Source organism: Myotis brandtii, unplaced genomic scaffold (genome assembly GCF_000412655.1).
Source record: "Myotis brandtii unplaced genomic scaffold, ASM41265v1 scaffold535, whole genome shotgun sequence".
NCBI lineage: Eukaryota > Metazoa > Chordata > Mammalia > Chiroptera > Vespertilionidae > Myotis > Myotis brandtii.
Genome location: NW_005369964.1, coordinates 468744 through 478637, shown reverse-complemented (window position 1 = coordinate 478637; position 9894 = coordinate 468744). Strand labels below are relative to the sequence as shown.

The window sequence follows — 9894 nt, the reverse complement described above, 5'->3', positions numbered from 1 at the left end:
GCCGGCAGGGCAGAGGGAGCAGGCCGCTCCCGGGGGGAGAAGTTGGGCTGTGCGGTAAGTTTCTGTTGTGGGGCTGCAGCCGGAACTGCGCTTTGACAGGTTGGAAGGGAGACATTGTTGATCGGGGCGTCTGCGCCCGGAGGACCCGAAAGCGAGCCTTTCCCGTGTGTTCTCCTTCGCACGGCGGCTTATTGTCCTTACACCGAGGGTGAGAACTTTGTCGCCGTTGTTTTATTTGTCTATGTTTTCTTTTTTTGAGAAGCTTTTCTTTTTTTTATTTTCCTTTTTAAGAATTTTTTTAGAAGCTTTGAGTGTTGCTTCTGCTTTGAGTTACAATAGCAGGTCTTCACATACCAGCACAGATAACAAGTCCTCTGCTTTAGGCCCAGTTTACAGAAGCGTCTTGCTTATCTTTACCAGAGCACTGTTCCCTCTGCTAAAACATCTTGCTGTAATGAGGACATAAGCTTTTTTTTCCCCCCACAATTACTTAGTTTTTTCAACTAACAGATTTTTTTTTGTGTGTGTGTGTGTGTGTGTGTGTCTTTGAGTAGTATCTATTTCTTTTAGGTTGCTGACATAAATTCCTTTCTTCCGGAGATGTGGAAGAAAGACTTGAAATTGTAAGAATCACACCTTTAATGGCAGCTGTGGTTAAACTTGTCGTGGGATTTCGGAGTCAGAAAAACCTTGAGAGATCTGGTGGGACTTGTTTTGGAGCCGGGACACTAGGGGCAGGCACAGGGAGGTGAGTGAGTGAGTGACTTAGTGTGGGCGCTACAGCTGCTCAGGGTTGGACCTAAACTAGGATCTAGGCTCCCTTTAGACAACTCTTTTCACTACCTTCCTGAGCTTCTTGTTCATTGATTGCATCTGTCGCCACCAGTACCCATCCCTAGGTCTTCGTGCAGTAAAGTTGAAAACAGAAACGAAAGAACTTTGCTGTGATTCTGACAGCTACTATCCGTTACCATAAGTAATTGATGATTTCTTTTTCTAACCTGAATTTAATAAAAATGGACTGACATTTCATTTAGAGTTTTCATAGCCTGTGGCTGCATTGTGCCCACTTACAGCATTCATGGCTCATTCTTGCATGCATTCAGTAAAACCCAAAGGTGAATATTCTGTCCCACAACCTAACTACTGTATTGTTCTGTGCCCCAGCATCAGCATTTAAACAGGTTTTTTGTATCAGACTCTAATTTTAGGATTTAAAACACCTGTTTTATGTTTGCTGCGTTATACCACCTAGTAGTTTCTTTTTAAAAAATTTTTAAAAAATCTTTATTGTTGAAAGCATTACATATGTCCCCTTTTTACCCCCATTGACCCCATCTATATCACCCAGTTTCCATGTGTCTTGTTAAGTCACAGAAATTTCTTTGTTGTGCCAGAGGCTAACTTTCAGAAATAATGTCTAATGATTCTGATTTCATAGCTTAGTTAACGAAATGCAGACATCCAAAATTATACCTTGTGTTAAATTAAACCTGTTATCTACTTTGTGCTTTGTGTTATATACTACAGGAAGAAAGAAAAAAGTGTAATATATAGACTTTACCCTCAGGAAAGATAAGATGTACCTCTGTGAGTCTAGAAGACAATCTAGTAAGTTCTACCAATACAAAGAATGCTGTAGGTGTTCAGGTCAGGGGGAGATGATGAGGTGTCAGGAGTCTAAAGAACTTCCTGGAACACTTGGGACTTGAACTAGCTTATGAGGGTTTAGATTTACAGAGAGATTGGAGCAGTTACTTCTTGAGATAAAAGCAAGAGTATAATGTGGAGATTAGCTTTGGGGGAGGGGAATGGAGGGAAGCTAGGCTGAGCTGACTAAATTTCTTTGAGGGACTAAAAGGAAAACATGAGATAGTTGGAAGATTTTGGAAGAGTTTGAGTATTGGATTGAAGAGATTTAGATTTTTATCCTCTTTTGCAAGATATGGGAAGCTTTTGAAAGTTTGGAGGCCAGACATTAATGTGTTACACCAGTAAGCTGGACCTATCAGTTATGTACAGATTGAGCTAGAATGAGAAGCGACTGGACTGAACCAGGGACAACAGTCGCTATTGCAGTTACCTGCATATGAAGAGATAAGATCTTAGACTAGGATAGTCAATAGGAAGGATACATAGCTGGTGTTGTTTTTGTTTTTATTGTGGTGAAAATATATAACATGAAATTCCATTTTAATTTCTTTAAAGTCTCTAGTTCTATGGCATTAAGATTGTTGTGCAACTGCCCTGGCCAATGTGGCTCAGTTGTTTGGGTGTCATCCCATGAACCAGGAGGTTGCCGGTTCCATTTCCAGTCAAGGGCACATGCCCAGGTTGCAGGTTCAATCCTTGTAAGGGGCGTGCAGAAGGCAGCCGATCAATGATTCTCTCACATCATTGATGTTTCTCTCTTTCTCTCCCTATCCCTTCCTCTCTCTCTAAAAGTCAATAAATTATTCTTGCGCTGCCCGTGTGGCTCAGTGGTTGAGTGTTGACCTATGAACCAGGAGGTCACGGCTCGATTCCTCTTCAGGGCACATGCCTGGGTTGTGACTCAATCCCTAGTGGGGTGTGCAGTAGGCAGCGGATCAATGATTCTCTTTCATCGTTGATATTTCTCTCTCTCTCCCTCTCCCTTCCACTCTGAAGTCAATAAAAATATATATTTTTAAGAAATCAATAAACTATTCTTTTTTAAAAAAAGATTGTGCAACCATCACCACTATCCATCTCGAAAACTCTCTTCATCTTCCCCAAGTGAAATTTTCTGCCTATGAAACACCAACTCTCCATTTCCCTTTATCTGCAGTCTCTGGCAACAACCATTCTACTTTCTGTCTCTGAATTTGACTACTCTGGAAACCTCATATAAGTGGAATCTTACAATATTTATCCTTATGTGACTGGCTTATTTCACTTAGCATAATATCTTCAAAGTTCATCTATCTTATAGCTTTTGTCAGAATTTCCTTCATTTTTAACCAGTTAACTGCCACAATTTTGAATTTAACTAAAAAAGGTCTGCTGCATCGTCTATAGACGCTTATGGCGTACAAATCGTTAGGCTGAATAATATTCCATTGTATGTATATAGTATACTACATTTTATTCATGCATTTATCTGTCAATGGATAGTTGGTTTGCTCCCATTTTTTGGCTGTTGTGAATAATGTTGCTATGAGCATGGGTGTATAAATATCTGAGTGTGTACTTTCATTTCTTTTTGATGTATACCCAGAAAATTTTACCTTCCCACTATCACTGTATAAGCGTTCCAATTTCTCCACATCCTCAACAACTTGCTTTTTTATTTTGATAGTCATACTAATGGGTGTGAATGACATCTCATTGTGATTTTGATTTGCATATCTTCTTTGAAGAGATATCAATTTAAATTATTTGCTCATATAAAAAATATATATGTTTTTATTGATTTCAGAGTGGAAGGGAGAGGGGGAGAGAGATAGAAACATCAATGATGACAGGGAATCATTGATCGGCTGCTTCTCACATGTGCCCCAACCAGGAATGGAACCTGAAATCCAAACAGGTGACCTGACTGGAAATCAAACCAGCAACCTTCCAATGCGTGGGAAGACTCTTCAACCAATTGAGCCACAGTGGCCAAGGCTGCAGTGGTTTTTAATTTTTTTTTAATTATTAAAATATTGACAATATATAAATTTGGCATTACAAATGAGTCTTTCACATCCTTACTATCTTTTTAAAAATATATTTTATTGATTTTTTACAGAGGAAGGGCGAGGGATAGAGAGTTAGAAACATTGATGAGAGAGAAACATCGATCAGCTGCCTCCTGCACACCCCCTACTGGGGATGTGCCTGCAACCAAGGTACATGCCCTCGACCGGAATTGAACCTGGGACCCTTCAGTCCGCAGGCTGACACTCTATCCACTGAGCCACACTGGTTAGAGCCTCACTATCCTATGTAATAAAGAGCTAATATGCAAATGGTCTTTGCGCCCTCTTGCGGGGCCAGGGGACCTGTGGCAGTGCCCCCCACCCGGCTGGGCTTGATGGGGGACCTGAGGCTGTGCCCCCCACGCGGCGGGGCTTGACGGGGGACCTGAGGCCACACCCCTCACCCAGCAGGGCTTGACAGGGGATCTGAGGCTGTGCGGCCTCCCCCCGCCCCCCCTCCCAAGCAGGGCTTGACGAGGGTGGGGTCAGCTGGGTCTGGTTCTCACTTGATTTTGAGGTGCACATGGGTGGGCAGGGACTTGACTCTGGGTCACGCTGCGCGCCCCAGACTCTGACAGGAGGGAGATTTTCATATATATTTTACTAATTTTCTTTAAATCTCTGACGCTTCTATTATAGAGAAAGAGTAAGTAGCAATATTAAAATATTTCCTCTAATTCCCTTTTAATGTGCACGAATTTCATGCACTGGGCCACTAGTCTTTAATAATAAAGAGATTTCAAAAACATATAATGGCCCTAACTGGTTTGGCTCAGTGGATAGAGCGTCAGCCTGTGGACTGAGGAGTCCCAGGTTCGATTCCAGTCAAGGGCATATGCTCGGGTTGTGGGCCCAATCCCCAGTAGGAGGCGTGCAGGAGGCAGCCAATCAATGATTCTCTCTCATCATTGATGTTTCTCTCTCCCCCTTCCTAGCTGAAATCAATAAAAATATATATTTTTAAAAAACACAAAAACATATAATGTACTAAGTTTTATAGTGGACATTAAACCTATGTAGGGAATATTATGTTAAGGTTGGAATAAACAGGAATCATCACAATCCAATACACACCATATCCTTTAAGTCATAGAATTCAGGCCTTGGCCAATGTGGCTCACTTGGTTTAGTGTCGTTCCTGCACTGAAAGGTAGCCTGTTCAATTCCTGGCCAGAGCTGGCCGATTGATGTTTCTCTCTCCCACCCTCTCTCTCTAAAATAAATGTTTAAAAGTCCCCTTTTTTGAGCATTGTTGGAGTGTTTAGATATAGTTGTGATAGAACACTGGACTGGAATTCAAACCGCCATTCAGATTCTGACTATTGTTTATGTGATTTTAAGCAAGCCCCTTAACCTGCCTGAGGTTTAATTTTCCTCATCTTTAAAACAAAAATATATATATGTATGTGTTATATATGTTATGTATAAGCAGTATCTTACATAGCTGCTTTGCCACCTTGTAAGTATTTATTCAATCCTTTACCTCCCTGTTACCAATTCTTACTAGTCTGGACTATTTATTGAATAGCCTACCAACCAAGTCTCTGCCAGTTATTCTCTTACTCTCCCTCTTTTTCTCTGGCTATTCTCTATATGCTACCAATCTTAAGTTTCTAAAAAATCCTATTGGAGCATGTTACTTCCCTACCTAAATCTGTGTTAACTTTCTATTGTCTATGGCAGCGGTTCTCAACTGTGGGTCGCGACCCCTTTGGCGGTCGAACGACCCTTTCACAGGGGTCGCCTAAGACCATCCTGCATATCAGATATTTACATGACGATTCATAACAGCGGCAACATTACAGTTATGAAGTAGCAACGAAAATAATTTTATGGTTGGGTCACAACGTGAGGAACTGTATTTAAAGGGCCAAAAGGTTGAGAACCACTGGTATGGGATAAAGACCAGATTCACAAGAGTTTGAGACTGTTTTCAACCTTAGATTTCCCATCACTCCAGCCATACCAAGCTGCTGCTTATTTTCTGTTTTTCATGTGTTTATCCCAATGCTTAGAGTTCTTATTCTTTGTCATCCAGGAGACTGAGATGATGATTCATCACCCACTCCAGGGCTAGATTTTGATTACTCCAAGCCAGTCAACTCAAGGCATTTCCCTATAAACTATTATTTGTACTAGTCAGATTGAAGGGAAAGAGACATTCTATTTCTGGGGGAGAGGATTTTTCCCTTTTTGTATATGAACAAGAGAACATGTGACCCAAATTGCCACTGGTGAAGCATGCCCTGAGGATGTCAGAGCAGTGAGGTAGCATGTACTTGGGTCCAGATAACATTATTTTAGACATATATTATATTGGGCCTGGGGTGTTCCCTACCCCAGAATTTCTCCTCAGGACAGATAAATTTTTTATTGTTTAAGCCAATTCTTTGGAGTTATTTGCCATAAAAAAAACCTGATTGATACAATCCTCTCTCTTCTTCTAGACCCAATTCAAACATTACCTTTACCAGTAGTTATACTCTCACTCTCTTAGTACTTTGGACCTCTCTTCCAGCCCTTACTGCACTGTACTGTAATCACTTGCTTGTATGTCTGACTTCTCCACAAAACTCTGTATACTTTGCTGGCCAGCGTGGCTCAGTGGTTGAGTGTCAACCTATGAACCAAGAAATCCTGGTTCGATTCCTGATCAGGGCACATTTCTGGGTTGCGGGCTCGATCCCCAGTGTGGAGCGTGTAGGAGGCAGCCGATCAATGATTCTCTCTCATCATTGATGTTTCTATCTCTCCCTCCCCCTTCCTCTCTGAAATCAATAATGTGTGTGTGTGTGTGTGTGTGTGTGTATACACATATCCTATATAATAAAAGCATAGTATGCAAATTGTCCCCTCAACCAGGAGTTTGTCTGGGAGTTTGACTAGGGGGCGTGGCTGGCCGGGGGAAGGGAGGGAGGCCCTGGCTGGCGGCAGGGGTGGCAGGCAACCAGGGGAAGGGAGGGAAGCCCCAGCGGTGGCAGGTGGCCAGGGGAAGGGAGGGAGTACGCAGCCGGCAGCCACTAGGGACTCTTACCAGTGCACTGCACTGGGCCTCTAGTATGTGTATACATATATATATTTTTGTATATACACACACACTCTGTGTACTTTGAGCCAAAGCCTACAGTATGTAGCACAGTGTCTGGTACATTATAGATACTCAGTAAGTGAGTTGTTAGGATGAAATAATAACATTAAAAAGTGCTTTGTAAATAATTTTTAAAATAAACATAAGATATGGTATTATCTTTAAACTAAAATGAAATGGAAAAAGCAATTAGACCAGACATGCAAAATGGTTTTAGCTTGCCCTTAATTATTTCCTGAAAGTGTTCACTTAGATAAAAAGTTTGACAGTCCCTTAAATGTTATGAAAAAAACACCCTACCTACTAAAGAGAAATTCTGGAAGGAGCAATACATGAAATGTATTGTTACTGAAATTCCTTCTTCCTCCTTCCCTCCCTTCCTCCCTCCCTCCCTTCCTCCCTTCTTTTCAGTATATTTTTATTGATTTCAGAAAGGAAGGGAGAGGGAGAGAGAGATGGAAACATCAATGATTAGAGAGAATCATTGACTGGCTGCCTCCTGCATGCCCCCTACTGGGGATCGAGCCCACAACCCAGGCATGTGCCCTTGACCGACGCTCTATCCACTGAGCCAAACCGGCTAGGTCCCTTCTTTCTTTCTTTAGAAGGAGACTTGAATGCCAGTAGTAACTTCAAGTACAATATATGTCTTTTCCCTCTATATTTTGAAATTATATTAAGCCTGTTTTACCTGGGATTAACTTGTGAATTGTTTTTTAGAGAAAAAATCCATAATTTGCTTCATAAGACCTAGTTATTCTCGTCTTCAGACTTTCCCAAAATACTTTTTGCTTGCTTGAGACTAGACATGAGAATTTTCTGGTAAGCAAAAAAGCTTTGTGGCAGAACAAGATGAGTTTGTAGCAAATGTTAGTAATAGCTTATGATAGAGAAATCTCATTTAAACCTTAATTACTAAGTCAGAGTTCTGGCACATCCTTCAACAATAAAGTCTGACAAGAGTTAAAATTCCCAGGTCAAAGAATTGAAACCCATCAATATGGTTAAATCCACGAATGCATATAATTGTTTTTAAAAAGCTCACTAATTGCCTGGCCAGTGTGGCTCAGTGGTTGAGCATTGACCTATGAAACAGATGGTTGACCCCCAGGTTTCTGCAGGAGGCAGCTGATCAGTGATTCTCTCTCATCATTGATGCTTTATCTCTCTCTTTCCCTTCCTCTCTGAAATGAATAAAAAAAAATATTTTTTTTAAAAGCTTGCTGATTATATTTAGAGGATGGTGGAGAGTTAATTGTTTTAAAAATTGGTAAATAAAGTAAAAAATTTATTCTGCCTTTTCTGTGCAAATCTTACATCAAACAATTGAATAGTTGAGTTTTCTCACAGAGAAGTATTCCAACGAATGCTTAAAGAAGGAATAACAGAATATTTCCATGTTGCAACCCTAATGAATTAATAATGACTGTAGTTGGTGATCATTGAAAATTGTTAATATCACAGATTGAGAAGTAGACATTTTGTACCTATTGGAAGAACACACTACCACCTGTGAAACAGTCTTGGCAAAATAAACTTAAAAATACAACAATGATCCTGAATCTAATAAAGTCACTAGGTCTAATTATCAATTACAGAAAATACAGGGGTCAGAGGAACATATTAAACTACATCATGGTGATGTATTTGGCAAAATCCAGACTATGAGAAACTACCAGATAACCTGGTTTCTTTAACAAAAAAAAATTACCAGAGGAAAAGGAGGGGCGCAGGGAGGAACCTGTTAAAGATTTAAGAGCCCTGCCGGTGTGTCTCAGTGGTTAGGGCATCGTTCTGCACACAGGATCACAGGTTCGATTTCCAGTCAATGGCACTTACCTGAGTTGCAGGTTCAATCCCTGGCCCCAGTTGGGTGTGTGTGGGAGGCAACCAATCACTGTCTCTCCCACACCAATGTGCCTCTTTCTCTCTCTCTGTTTCTGTCTCTCTCTCCTCCTCTCTCCCCCTCCCTCCCTTCCACTCTCTAAAATAATCAATGGAGAAAATATCCTTGGGTGAGGATTAACAAGAAAAATAAAAAAGATTTAAGAGACATAGTCATCCATTCACAATGTATGAACCCTATTTGGGTTCTGATTCAAAAAAACTAAGGAAAAAAAAAAAACACTGCCTGGAAAGTTCTTAATAAGATATTATCCTTCATTATTTTAGATGTGATACTGGTATTGTAGTTGTTCTTTTACATCCTTTCTTTTAGAGACGAATAAGGAAATAGATCTGGGACTTGGCTTCAAAATAATCCACAGGGATTGGTAGAGAGTGGATTGGGATATAGGGTTAAAATACTACCACAAATTGGTAATTGTTGAAATTTGGTGATGGTTGGAGGTTTGTTTTACTGTTCTCTCTACTTTTTTATATATTTTTTCTTTATTACAGAAATTACAAAAGTTTCTCCTGTAGAAGAGGTAAACACAAGTAATAGGAAGGAGTGAAAATAGAGAAGCGTAGTCATAATTGTCTTTGCTGTTTGAATGCTAGGAGGTTGAATATAATCCACAATCTAGAAACTTTTTATTGTTCACCAATAATGCAGAGCATTGGAGATTAATTTAAGATCTGTTTCTTTACTTTAGATGGGGGTGATAGAGTGGAAACATTAGCAGTTTAAGACCAGTAACAAAAGCAGCAGTGCGGGAGGCATAGAGTAGCGGTAGGAAGGCATGGCTGTTCTCTTCAGAAAGGTTGGTATAGGACTGGATACTTTTGAGATGCTTTCTTGTTTAGGGAAGAAAACACTAAATTAGGGATCAAAATGCCTGGGATTTAGTTTTGCCATTTTACCATATATATTTTACTTTGGATAAGTTACTTCACATTCTACCTTTACTACCTCATTCGGAAATAAGAAAACGAAGCCTGTCCTGTCTACATTGAAGACTTAATGTGAGAATAAAATGACTCACTTAATGTGTGAAAAAGCACTTGTAAACTATATATCCCTTTTATAAGATACTTGCCCTATAATCATTAAAAAGAATGTAAAAAAGGGAAAATGTCATTGTTTTTAAACCTATATTAGTGGGATTTTTAAATTATGGTTTAAAATATACAACATAAAATTTACCACTTTAACCAGTT

At 40.1% G+C, this 9894-nt stretch overlaps 1 protein-coding gene across 6 annotated transcripts in view; it reads left to right on the top strand.

Moving 5' to 3' along the window:
- BTBD7 (BTB (POZ) domain containing 7) overlaps positions 1–9894 on the top strand; it is a 73730-nt gene continuing 63836 nt past the window's right edge. For 5 of the 6 annotated variants that reach the window (XR_001364344.1, XM_014549059.1, XM_014549058.1 and 2 more), the window contains exon 1: positions 1–54. The gene's annotated coding sequence lies outside the window, so the exon portion shown is untranslated. The remainder of the gene's footprint in view (positions 55–9894) is intronic. The other variant, XM_014549062.1, reaches the window with a different exon arrangement.